Here is a 14,075-nt window from a genome sequence, read left to right on the forward strand (position 1 = left end):
AAGAAAGTTACCTTTTCTGTGGAGAAAGCCCATCATTCAGCTTGCTGTACCCCCACAGACACGTTTGAAAATGTATTTTACTCGTGAGTGAGTCTTAAGCATGAAATGGTGGCAGCCATCTTCAGTTGGTTTCCTTCTCAGAACTGACTGGTGTCACCCCTTTTCTTGAGTGTCTGATACCAGGAAGATCAGCTTGTGAAAGTTTTCTGTCTTTGTAAGGGAAACCAGGAAAGGGGAAACTACACCACTTAGGATCCCATTTAGAATCTGGATCCCACAGGATTTAACTCTCATCTGGCCAATTTCTCCCTTGAATTATTATCCAGGGAAGTAAATCAAGGCATATCTGGGCTCAGCATATTTTACTCTATGCTCAGAGTACTCTGTTTCCACCATCACTAGCCTTTGCAGAAGCACAACTTCTAAATATAAAACTCTTTCTGATATCACTAAAGCAAGGGGAATACAGCCTTAAAATCCAGATTAAACAAACCTAATTTCCTCCGAGATGTTAACGTGCTGCACTGATTTCAAGTTAATAAAAACAGATGTTTTCTAAATGCATCAAACAGGATGTAGAAAATTTGGCTATTTAATGCAGATTCAAAGGCAAATTCCTTATAACCACCACGGAAACCATGGCTGTTTGCTAAGTACTGCAAATTGATGCTGTGCTTTTTAAGTGCCACTTGCTGACTTCTGCACGCTGTTGCCTACATACTGCAGACTTATTTAAAGCTTAGTTACACAGAGGCACTAAAGATAGTTGGCCAAACCTTGTTCTTCGGGACATAATTAATATATCCTGCCAATTTCTTAAATAGTTGCAGGATCAAATCTAGTTCCTGTGTAGGAGCAAGACACTTTTACATATATTATGTTCTATTCTGGAAGCTTTGCTATTAAATTCAGGCATTTTGCACAAAAGAATGATACAAATGGAATTAAACTGAAGAGTTCATGTCAGTATTTGATGTTAATTGCAGATTTTTTTAATCTGTATTTGATCAGACCCATTTCTAACTCAAATTCAGTAGTACTCAGAACCAAAAACTAGTTGTCTTATTCCTTCTGATTAAACACAGAGGCAAAAGCAAGTCTTTTTAGTCCACGATATCTGTTTGTTTGTGTGCCTCCTATTGAAGTAGTTAAGTCCAGTTTAGGCAATAACATTTTAGGTGGAGATTAGTCAGTCTGAATCCCCCTCTTAAAGTTTCTCCTATATGTGCTAAGGGATCAGGTAGAGAACAGTCTTAACTAGACAAACAGTCATGGTACTTCAGCATATATTACATCTGGTCTGCAGTTTTGCCTTTTTGTTGATCTTTTTTGCAGTTTAATGATTCTGATGTGACCTAATTGAGTAGAATTTGATATCTATCAGCACTTTTAAAAAGAACCAAGGAAAATGGAGGAGTTTTGGGAATTCTGGTTTTGAGAATGGAGACTCCGCAACCTCTGTGGACAACCTATTCTAGTGTTTGACAGCTCTCATGGTATAAAAAGTATTTTTCCTATGGTCAGATGAAGTTTCCTGTGTTTCAGTTTGTGCCTGGTGACTCTTGTCCTGTCACTGGGTATCAGTGAGAAGAGTCTGGCTCGCTCCTCTTCATCCTCTCCCATCAGGTATTTATACCAGATAATAAGATCTCCCTGAACCCTCTCTTTGCTAGACTGAACAGTCCCAGTTTTCTCTGTCTCTCTGCATGTGAAAGATGCTCCAGTCCCTTAATAATCTTTGTGGCCCTTCATTGGACTCAAAGAAGTAAACCCATCTTTTTTTTTTGTATGCTGGGGAGCCCAGAACTGGCCTCGCCAGTGCTGAGTAGAGGGGGAATGTTCCTGATGATTTTTTTTTTTTTTTTTTTAATGTTCTCTTCCTTCCATTACAGTTAATGTCTTTTGTCCCAAGTCTTCTCTTATACAGATCTGATACTCACGTTCTGTTCTAAGCAGTGTTGCTTTGGGACACTATTAAAAGCTTGGCACTGTTGAAGCAGGCTTTTTTTTCCCCTTCTGTTTTTTTAAAGACAGGCCTAATTGTAGGAGTTTTTGGAAGGACAGACTATATATATATATAGTGATATATTTTCCTATTGCTGTATTTTATCCAAATGTTGCTCTAAGAGTATGACAGTATTCAACATTTGTTGAGATCTGTGTAGAATTTCTTTTAGGTAAGATAAATGGAGAAAACTTCTTATCAGCCATGGAATGAAATCCCTTTAATCTGTATAGAAGGACTCTTGCATTTGGCACAAAAGGGATTCAGGTCAGTTTTTACAGGGTACAGTTATGATATAATCAAACAAACTAGCGAGTTTCTTTAACTGTTAAAATCCCCTCCAATGGATTTAACCATTCTTCAGTGAGTAGTGGCAGCTGCAGGCTTTTCAGACATCTCAGGACTATGTTGTTTGTGGTGGTTTATGCTCCAGATGACCAACAACTCTTTAAATTCATGACACAGAGGCTGTGGTGAACTTGGTGTCTCTGAGCTTTGTCAACAGGTCTGTAGTACGGAAGCTTGTACAAGACTGATTCCTGCCTCCCCACAGCTACATAGGAGCTCCAGTCCTGCTGATGTCAGTGGCAGTTTTTCACCTGAATACTTCTGAAGGTGTGGACTGAAGTCTCCTAAGGTCTGTATGTACCAGTGTTAGTATGAACTCTGTCCAGCTCAGGTATAAATTGGAAGTCATGTTCCAGAGCGCTATCCTCTACATTGCCTCTACTTGTTGATTGTCTACTCATGCACTTGCATGTACTTGAATGATAGAACAATATAGATTGGAAGGGATATCTGGAGGTTGTCTGGTCCAACCTTTAACCTCATCTTTGTAGAGGAAGGAAAATCACTTGTTTAAACTTTCAGCAATAACCACTTGCAGTTGTTTAACTATGTATGCCTCTGGGCACCCGTATTTAAATGTTTAATGTGCACACTTGCTATATCAGTTCCTTAAAGGCAAATTAAGGACTAAATGAATGGATTCCAAACCAAACACAAAACAGACCAGACACACATACAACCAACCATCTACAATGCCTGTATAATCCAGACCACATTTATGAATAAATTGATATGTTCTCTTTGGTGATTTTGATAATATGTTGTACTGAGCAACAAATTCTAATTATGGTTCTTTGATACTCTGTTAGCTGGGGGAGAAAAGCAACCTTCCCCTTGTATTTTTTCATGTTTTGTTTTCTGGTTTGTAGTTCGTAATCCGAAAGGAGTCTCTGTTTTCTTTGTGGAATCATCTGTGTTTTGTGAATTTGTGGTTAGGAAAATTGAAATGTATTCAAGGAACAGTCATATATTTGACTGGGCAGTTCAAAATAAACACAAAGCGGCTTTACTTTTGGATTTCTTATTTATTTTTATTTTTATTTTTAGTTTTTAAATTCTGTGCAAATGGCTGAGAAGCTGTGAATCTAGTTAAAGTTTATATGGTAATGACTGACCAGCAGGCTCTAGAGGCCAGGAAATTGTTCTGTCTTGTGTATCAGGGAGGCTTATTACATGAAAAAGTTAGATTATGTGGAAAAAAATAATTCAAATATTTAAAAAAATAAATGAACAACACTTTCATGCAGTATACCTTTGGAATATCTTTTAGAGTATCTTTGGAATTTATTGCTGTTGATCTGTGGTGAAGTTGAGGAGGTATTAAGAATCCGAATCAGCTTTAGTATTCACGTGCATAACAAGAATACTCAGCATGATTATATCAAAAATTAGCAGTGCTTTTTGAAGGGTTGTCATGCTTAGTGCTTTGGGCCATAAAGCTGGCAGGTGGGATTACCTCTTATGTCATCTGTGACAGCGTTCCTGCACCTTCTGATGAGGAATCCAGTGTGGGTGGCGGCCGGCTCTGGGTGACTGTCTGAGTTTAGGTCTACTCCAGGGTAGCACTTTTTGTCTCTTGAGTGTTGTTTTTAAATCTGAAGTTAAAATCCGGAGTAAAGCAGTAGGTGGCACTACAGACTCTCTGTTCTTTAGGTAACTTTCCACAGTAATTCTTCCTTGCCAGCTTGTCCTGAACAAGTGCATGTGTTTCCAAAAATAACAAAGTTGTTTCCAAGTTTTCTTGAAATATATGCACGGCTGGTTAGTCATTCATAATCACTTCTTTGCAAACACTGAGGATATTTCACATAAGAGCAGCACGTCAGAAATGGGAGTTTTGCAGGAATTCCCAATATTGTGGAAAGGAGTCCCTGAAATGGTTCTTTCTGGCAGCAGGGGTGGTGGGTTTACCTACGTCAGTGACTGAGCTGCAGCAGTTTCCCTGCTCTTCTCTCTGAGCCCTTTCTGGGGTTATAGACTGCAGGCACTGTTTGTCCAGGTGAAGAGGATGGGTAGAGGCTTGCTGGAAGTTGCTCTTGTTGTCTGGAGGGTCCTTGGGTCAGCTGGAGTTGTCTTGCTTCATTCTGCACAGCCAGCCCCTTGTATATGGGGAGTGGGTAGATGAGAGGAACAGCTGTTGTGAATCGATATCCACTGTCTTGATGGCTTTTGCTAATACTGTATGTGAAATCAAAATTGGGCCCTTGAGCTTGCACACCATTACTGCCATCTTAACCTGCGTTTCTATTTTACTTTACTAGAAGGGCAAGGTTTGATTATACAACAGGTACCTAAGCCAGGACCAGTGCGACGGAGCTGTATTTTGTTGAATGAGTGGAAAAACTTCTATGGGTTCTTCAAGGGGAATGATGTGGCAGATAGTAAGCAGGATATCACTGCATACAGGAGCTTGGTTCTGTGGGACTGGCCTGAAGTGCCTCAGCTAGAAGTAATGAAAAGCTCACAGATTAAGAGATGTTAATGGTGTTTAGTAGTAAATATCCTCTTTCCTAAAGAGTTGTGAGGGTAGCTGGTTACATCTAAGGAAGCTATACAACCTCAAATACCAGGTGTCATGGTCATCCATGATGCCTTTACTGACACAAGCCTCTGAGCAAGGTGCTGGTATGAGTGTGGTTTCACTCTTGTGGAGCTGAAGCAGTCAGAGGTGAAGTGGCTGGACCCAAGTTACATGAAAGCTTGTGCCAGACTTGAACCAGGTTGCCTCACATTCTTGCTCTGGCTACACCGATGCCTTTGCTCAGGTCCTGCAGGCTGGAGTACTTCACATGCTGAAAACTTTATGTCCAAACATGTCGTGGTTTGGATTTGTCGCTACTGAGAACTGTCTGCTGGAGTCTCCCACATGACAAGTTTATACTGAATCTTCCTATGACTTTGAACTTTGTCTCCTCTTCCTCTCTCCCTTTTCCACCAACCTGTCCCACCCACCTATCATACCTTGACTCTTGCACCCTGATTCATAAAACCTGTATTACGTCTATTACTTGGGGAAGTATATAAGCACCTGCTTTTGGCAGGTGATTAAAAGCAGCTGGTAATAAAGGAATTAGCGAGACATGTGCATATGCTTAAAGCTTCAACACCTGAAGATCCTGGCCAGGTATGCTTTCTGTGTGCTTGTGTTAGCTGTTTACTTTCTGTTCACAGGGTGCTGTCATAACAGGGCTCTGAGCTACTTGATACCTGAAGTGAAGCCACAGCATAAAGAACAATGTTGATTATTTTAGCTGACTACACTGCTGCAAATGTGATTGCCGTTTTTAATTTGATTTCCCTGCCAACCTCTGTTCTTGAAGACAGGGACAGTTTTTCTTTGCTATCCAAGAACCCATGGTGTGAAGGAGAACAATAAATAAAGATGAGAGCAGCACAGGAAAGCTACAGTGCAAGACAGAGCAATGTTCATGATTTTTTTTTTTCCCCCTGCTGAAAAAGCAAGCATTTGATTATGTTTCTCTTTGTTTAGACTCTGTATTGAGAGATCAGTCCAAGAAAGCCTGAATCAATTAGAAAACAAAGAAATGTTGTCAAAAGCTTGTATAATGAATTTCAATTTGGAATAGACCCAGTACAAATTGATTGCTTTCAGCCTGAGTCTACAAGGTGCACAGCCCCTGTCTCTCGGGTCTCTACACTCTGTATCGTCAGTGGAGAGCTGGGGGCTCCAGCTCTGGACAGTCTTCAGAGGAACCTCCCCTCCTCTCTCCGTGGACTGCCAGGGAGCCTGGGGAGATTAGCTTCAGTAAGGTGCTCAGCTGCGGTAATTTGAAACACTTCTACTTCTTTCCTCTGCTAAGAAAAGAGATGAGTTTGTCTAGCTTTTTGGAATGAATTGGGGGGTTTTAAGTTCTTATTTTTCCATTTTCTAAACTTATCGTGCAGACTAGAGACTTGCTTAGCTTGTGTGCTCTTGTGCTGTTTCCTTCCAGCACGTGGGTCATGCTGCTGATCCTAACAAAATAGAAGGTAACTAGGATTGGCCATGGACAAATGCTGGCTCTCCAGAAGAACATGTCCTACTACTGTGTGAATGATTCCTGGTGGAGAGTTGAGATTTAGGTGCAAAATCAACCATGTACTTACTAAGAGAGAGACAAAAGACAGTTACCCCCTGGGTGTGCTTTGGAAGGGGAACTTAAATTCCTGCAACTGGATTTTGCACATGTGGGTTAAAGTATCTCTCTAAAGGCCACTGTATCATGCAGTGTATATACCATCCCCTCTAGTGTGCTTTCCCTTTTAGGCTCTAATGTAAATACAGCTGCTGTCACAGGTCAGTACTGCCTGTCAGATCTTTGTTACTGTAAAACTACAGTTGTCCAACATGAGGGTAATGGTCTCTTTCTTGTTCACGCACTTGTGTGCATGTTCTCTTTCTCTCCCCCTCTCAAAAAGAAAAAAAGAAAAAAAGGATTTGGGTGGTCTTAAGCCTATATTCATATAATTCTAAAGACCAAGAGTCAGAATAGCTAGGAGGCCCTGGGAATCTTTTTGATCTACATCTGTGCTGTCACAAAGGCGTTGCCTTCCTTGAACTTACAACTTAAGGGACTTTAAATAGAAGTTTCAGGAACTTCTTGAAAATGTTATTTATTTCTTGACTTTGTTATGAAAAAGCTTGTTTAGCAAAGACAACTGATGCTCTAAAACCGCTGCATGGAGATGTGTTGGGCTGGTGGTTGCTATGCCTAAAGGTAGCAGATGATAGAGGCTGGGAGCATCTTTGCTTCGTTGAACTAAATTTTGAGAAAGTGTGGAAAAGAAGGTGCAGTGTGATAATGTTGGGTCAGTGAAGCTGGGGCAGGGCAGGCTCTGGGTATACATGGTAATTAGTTTGCGTTCTCAGTTATCAGCTTGGCTAAGGTTACAGTCTGGGGTCAGTTAAACCAGGAAAAAAAAATCAATTAATGCTCTCCTTTCAAAAATACACCCTCCTTCCACCAAAACTTTTGCACATCTCTAAAGGTGAAGCTGAAACTGAAGACTTCTGATTTTTTTTTTTTAGAAAGTTTATATAAAAAGCAATCTATATTCCATGTATTAAAACTACCTAGTCAAGAGTTTGTTCAGCATGTGTATCAAAAAAACCCCCATGTCGTAGGGGATTATCCCTAGAAAAAACATTGAAAGCCTAGGAAATTGGAGATAATGATGTCCTGAAAAAAACCTCTTGACATGGTAATATGAGCAATTGCAGAATCTAAATAATCTTAACTCTGCATAGATGGTGACCTTTTATTACGATTTTAGAGCTGTTGAGCACCTTTAATTCTAAGCAAGTCAGTGGAAACTGTGGCTATGCAATAGTCCTGAAACTCAGACTTAAAAATGTCTTGTTTGTTCCCCTGTGGTCACTGTTTGTGCCTCAGGAGAGATTTTAGTACAGTAGCACAGCAGTGAAAACCTGGGGTTACACTGAGGTTATCTCTTAACCTCTTTGGATTCGTCTCTGTTTAGAGGTTAGGAGAGTTAAAGCTTGCCAGCCTATGGGGAAGGTATTTCATCATGCCCCGGGGTCATTCCTAAGGGGGTTTAGTAGTTTCTGACCCAGGACACAGATGCATGGCACGGCAGAATTTAAGGGGCCATCAGTTTCTGTGAACAGGTAAAGTGGCTGAATTTTGAAGCAGGGGTATAAATTTCAGAGCTCACATTCATAATCAGATTTTCATAGCACTTAGCCCTAGTAGTTTTTAGAGAAACGATTGTGAGATGATGTTCAAAAGTCTCCTTCATCCTCTGTTCTGGGCTCTTCTGTAAATCTGACCCTATGCACACACAGAGGCAGAGCTCAGCACAGCAGTGAGTGGTTTCACAATCCTGTCTTTATTTGCTGTGCAATGAGCAAGAAATTTTCTTTTCATTACTACATCATTCATGACCTGATGTGGTGGCTCCAAGAATCACATAACCTTATCCTGCACTCATGTTAGCATGAATAGTTTAAATCAACATTTCTGTTGGGGGAAATTGTTGTTTGGGAAATGGGGAGCATCCAGTAGGCATGTCTGTTGGTATGTTTTTCCTGCGGAGTCTCTCCATGGACTCAAATACCTGTCTAAATACAGTTCCCTAACACTGACTATGCTGTTCTGTTGAGGTGGGCAGTGAGTTCAGATCACTACCTCATGAGATACAGTACCAACCTTATGTTGTGCTGTAGATTTCTTCAGCAGGAGAGCACTTGTCTACATGTGCATGGCTACCACTTTCACAAAAGGTGAGATTTAATTCAAACTAGGCTAAAGGCTTGATTTTGTTTTTTTATTTTTTTAGTGGCAATGAGGTTCCTAAATATACAAGAAGCTGGGCCTTAGTCTCTGTCTCCAATATGGAGCTTCTTACTCCCTCACTAGCAGCTCTGTAGGACACCAGGATGTTACAAGGAGTGAGGCTGTGAGAGGAGTAATATTCATGGTACAGTGGTTTGGAAGAGTGATTGATTTTGTTTGGGGGTTTTTTGTTCTGGTAGAGGAGAAACAGCATTTTATAAGTGTAGTCTTGTGGAGTCATCAGTATACAGCAGGCATTCTATTTTGGGATATTGAGATGATAAAGATGCTTAGTGAACTGTTGTCAGTGTGTGACACTGGCAACTGTTGTTTGTGAGATGAGGATAATAAAGATAACTGTCTTTTTGTAAATCTGTCTTGGAATTTGACTGATAAAGCTATATCACTACACACATCAGGCAGTAACATTGATAGTGGTAAAATTTGATTTTCAAATATCAACTGTTGTCTACTGGCAACATGGTAAGGAAAATGGATAATTTTGATCATTCTAAATGCAATTTGTTCAGTTCTTTTCAAGCATATAATCCCAACACAAAGGAAGGATTTTTGTTAGGGCATTTTTCAATTCAAATGGAACAAAAGTGCAGACCACTTGGAGGTTGAATTATCACTTGCAGCTGCACTGATAAAAGAGCAAACACTAAATGCCTCTACAGTTCTGAATGCTTTAGAGGCAATGAAGTTTCTCTAAAGCAGCTGCTTTCTTCACTGTTATCTGGTTTCTCATTGAAAGCAATATCTCTCTCCTTCCTAGGGCATTCCTACATCTGTCTTATGCATATAACACAGGCAAGTATCAACAATGGGGAGAAGATCAGTTTAGTAGTCTGGTATCTGTTTCCAGAGGGATGTCATGCTATTATCTTTAGGCTGTATCTTCTGGCTCAAGTGTATTCAAAACTAATCGAATTAGCAGTTGTGATTTGTTATATTGTCTAGGGTGATGGACTTTCAGTCTCTTCATTCTGAGTAGTAAGTACAGAATATATCTGTATGTAATAAGTATATTTATCTTCTGGAAGAAGAGACAAACTGCATGGGTAAAACGGGGAATTTTCCTGCTTTCACCGATATTTGGAACATGTACCATACTGCCAACCTCTGCTGTGTTCCCGGCATCCACATTGTTATGAAATCCATCAGGTTTTATTTACTATTAGCCTTTTAACATTTTTTTCCTGTGGCCACCAACACAGAGATAATGAACTAAAAAAGCATTGTGAACTCAGGCTCCTGGACTCTCTGCAGCAAAGATCTTGATGTTCATAGAGAGCCAGAAGAGAGAGGACTCCTCAGCAATCTCAGATGCAGTGTTTTCCTAAAAGAAGCAGTAGTGTCTCTGCTTCTGTTCACTCCCATTCATTTTCACCTCCCTGCTGACAGTCACTATCTACAGCCTGGAGGTAAGCCAACACCAGTGCCACTTTGTGAGTCAAGTGTCAGGACATGGCATGGAGTGATAGTGCCTGAAATCTTCCTGGGCCCTTAGAGATAACAAAGCCAGGTGCTCTTGAGAGCCGAAGTTCAATTCCCATCACCTTCCATCAGGACTGGAATCTCAAAAGGGCAAGCAGTGAGGCAGCGTGTGTTGACAAGTCAGAGAAGGGGTTTGCTCTGAACATTGACTTTCTGAGGAGTGGGAGAAGGTTGGCTGTATACACACACTTGCTAGATACTATTCTTACACATGTAACTGCTTTGAAGGGGCCACTTCTGCCATATCTGGGTACTGTAACCAATAGTCGTAACAGATAGCGAGGACCTGGAGGTGGGGTCCCTACTGATGTAAATCAGTGCAGAGTTGGGTCAAAATTGGCTGACCAGCAGCCCGGTCATGTGCAGCATGTGCTGTAGGCTACATGCACAAGTACAACACCGTGGAGGGGTTAATAAACATTCAGACCTCTTGTTAGCACCAGTCCACATGCGCTCCCATATGGCCAAGGCCCTTGTCAAAGCAAGGCTGTGCCCATCATCTCTTAAGATATGTTATGTTTTATCAGCTATCGGCAAAAAGTTTACGGTGAAATAGTTGATATTATTTTTATAGATAGGCAAAACAAATAGTCAGTCCTCTGGTTTATTTGCTGAAAAATCAGACTCAGTTTAACTTGAAACTGTTTGCAGTCAACCTTGTCAAACTTGGCAAACAATTCCGACCGAACTTTCCCACTCTGGAAAAAATGGGAGAAGTGAAACCTGTCATTTTGGCATTTTTTAACATGGCCTTGTTTCGAAATGGGGTTCAATTGAACTTAATAATAAAAAAAAAACAACTCTAAAAGTAAGGAAGCACCCACAAATAGAAAAAAATCACTTGCCAGTTGTGAACATAATGAAAGATTTCTTTCAGTCTGAAATGCATTTTCTCTCAAATTTACCTTTTGACAAGAAAACAGAGACATTTTTGTTTTAGAGTGACCCTAAACAATTAGAATGAAAAACCTGGAGAAGTATTCCCTAGCTCATTCCCTCGTCCAGGGTCTGGTAGATGATGCCTGTGTGCTGGTGCTAATGGGTGAGGTTCTGTGGGGGCTTACTTTGTGCTGAGGAAGCAACATTATCTAGTCTGAACTATCTCAATGTCTCCAGCTTAGTGCTGTAAATCGCTCTCGGGACTTTAGCTGGTTGCAATGGCAGTGCTGGGACAGTGATGTGGTGGTGCATTTTCTTGAGGTCCCATTTGTTTATATTTTTGCATGAGGGAGTGAGGGTATCCACAGCGTTTTTATCAGATAATGCCATGAAGCAGGATAAATGAGGGGAAATGGAAGAAAGAAACATTTACAGCCCATCACCACAGCAGAAATTTGCCTCAGTGAAAATGAGACCCAGGGGACATATATAAAAATAACTTAGGATATGTTTAGTTAAAATAAGACTGAATCTCAGCATTTTGGCTAAGCTAAGTGGAAGAATCAGATACTAACTGTACATCTGCAGCCAGAAATATTTTGGATGTGGACCTGTTAAATGATCAAATGCGTGTTATGTGTGGAACCTTGTTTAAATCTCAATGTTAATACCACTCAGAAGATTTACAGAAACTGTTTGGTTCTTAATACCTCTTCTAAAGATATATCTCTACAATCCAAGTGTGTTTATTGCTCAATAATAAACAGTGTCGACAGGAAACTCATACAGAGTAAACATGATCCTTATGTTTTACTTCTGCGTTTTCATGAGAGGTCAATGTTCTGTTACAGCTTTCTTCTCTCAAATTCTTAGTAGTTCAGTTTAGATGCTTCTTCAGTGATAACGTGTCATCAAACAGTAAAAAGAGCTTAATTTAGTAATGTGCTTTTTAGGCCTGTGAAATATTTAACTGGTAAATAATTCCACAGAAACATCTTATATGAACAGGCATCTTTATTTATTTATTTATATTCCCAAAATGGCTATCACTAGTTTAATTCCACTGACACTAATAATTCTTGTACAAACCATTTCCTTCTAATATGATAAGCATTATGTTAACTAAAACTAGATAAAATTAAATGTTGGCAGTATATCTTGTTCATATTTTCCTGTTCAAAACATTTGTGATGAAAGACAACCTTCTTACTAGATTCGAAACAAGACTAACAATTTTTTAAATTAAAAATAGACATGTTAATCGTGGAATTTTGGTAATTTAGTTCCATTTCTTTTTCTCCTTTGTTGATGCTGAATGCAATTGAACAAGGGCATGAGAAAGTTTCAGTAGACAAAAGAAAGTCTATAAAACTTTAAAAAACAAACAAAACCCCAAACCAACAAAAAGTAAGAAAAAGATGAAAAAGAAAAATAAAACAGAAAAGATAGTCAGCAGCAGTGATGTTAGACTTGATTTGAACAATAAGAAAGACAAAAATGGAATAGATTTCTATGTTTTTAAAAGTTATAAACATTTTATATTAACATTTAATTTTTATAAAAAATGTTGTTTTGTAAATATTTTAAACAGTAATCAATTCCATTGTGGATTAAATATTGCTTCAAAATCCCCTGCCTCTATCTAGAATTTTTGTATACTGTAGATTTCCAGCATCTTTTAGTTTATTAATCAATGTTTAACTAAGGAGAGCATCTTACCCTTTTTTGTCTTTTTATTTGTTAACTAAAATTTTTTTCTTTTCCATTTTTAACATTACAAATTTTGTAGTTTCTGCGAATTCTTGGAACCAAACAGGACTTATTTCCACCCTGTGTCCTACTGGAATTCTTTGAACCCTAGTGAACAACTGTATAAGTTATAGGAACCACCTTATAAGATCCACAACTCAGGACCATTCTGTGTTTATGTTTCATTTTCTTGTACCTTTGAGCTTTAAGAAACAGAAGAATCCGACTTTTTTTAAGAAGATGAGATAGATGAATGTGTATCAAAATAATAATATTTTAGAGACTTCCATCTTTTCAGCTTTACAGAGTTTAAGTTTGTGCTGACTGTCTTAGTTGGACACCAGTAGAGCCAGCTACAGGCCTGTTTAAAGAAGAAAAACCCAGTTGAATAGAATCTCAGAATCTTTCGCTTGTAAAAATCACTATTTAAATATCTGTCAGGAAGAGGGTCTTGCCCTATTTATTATTTGGTGTTTAAATCATAGCATGCTTGTGTCTCAGCCTTAACAGCTACGCCTGCATTAAGTGATGCCCCAGGGTAGGAGTGCATCTGTAGACAAATTGATGCTGAAGAGCAGATGCCCACAGTGTATGCGGCTCGAGGGTTTCACTGTAGATGTAGTATGGACCAATAGCCTTAATATTTTTTAAGAGTAGCACATCTTCTGGTTTACTTTCATGAGAAAGAATTTAGTTCTTGAGCCCTGAGTCTGGGAACCAAAGCGTAGCAAATAAGCACAACTGGAAGATTTGTTTCAGGAAGATACTTGCTGATTAGCATTAAAATGCTAACATAGAACACCCAAATTAGTTGGAAATGGCAAAGAAACTTCTTTTCAGTCGTCTCTATAATTAACTAGGTTCCTTTCAATTGCAGACTGGTGGTTTTAGGGTAAAATTGAAACGACATAGGCTGAGAATTGATTTTTCTCTGGTGTTCTCTGAGTTTTCCTGAATTTGTAAGCTGATGATCTGTCTTTCCACTGCCAGAGCCGTTGACTGGTTGCTGAGGAGCAAGTTGGGGGGGGGGCTGAGAAAGATGAAAGAAGCGGGAAACAACCAAACTTGAGATCTGAACCTTCCTGTGCTGAATTTGTTCCTTTGCTGAAACCTGCATCCGAGCTGCTGTACAGCTGAGGTTCTCTATTGCTGTCAAAGGTGTCAAAGTTTTATTATTATGTACTCCCTACTGAGCCTTTAATTTTTTCCTCTCAGTTCTCTGGCTGATGTGAGGGGATGATTTGGAGCAACTTTTCTGGTTCCCATGTACCTTTGAAGCAACAAAACTGTCTTTTATG

Source organism: Athene noctua, chromosome 1, assembly GCF_965140245.1.
Source record: "Athene noctua chromosome 1, bAthNoc1.hap1.1, whole genome shotgun sequence".
NCBI classification, from domain to species: Eukaryota; Metazoa; Chordata; class Aves; order Strigiformes; family Strigidae; genus Athene; species Athene noctua.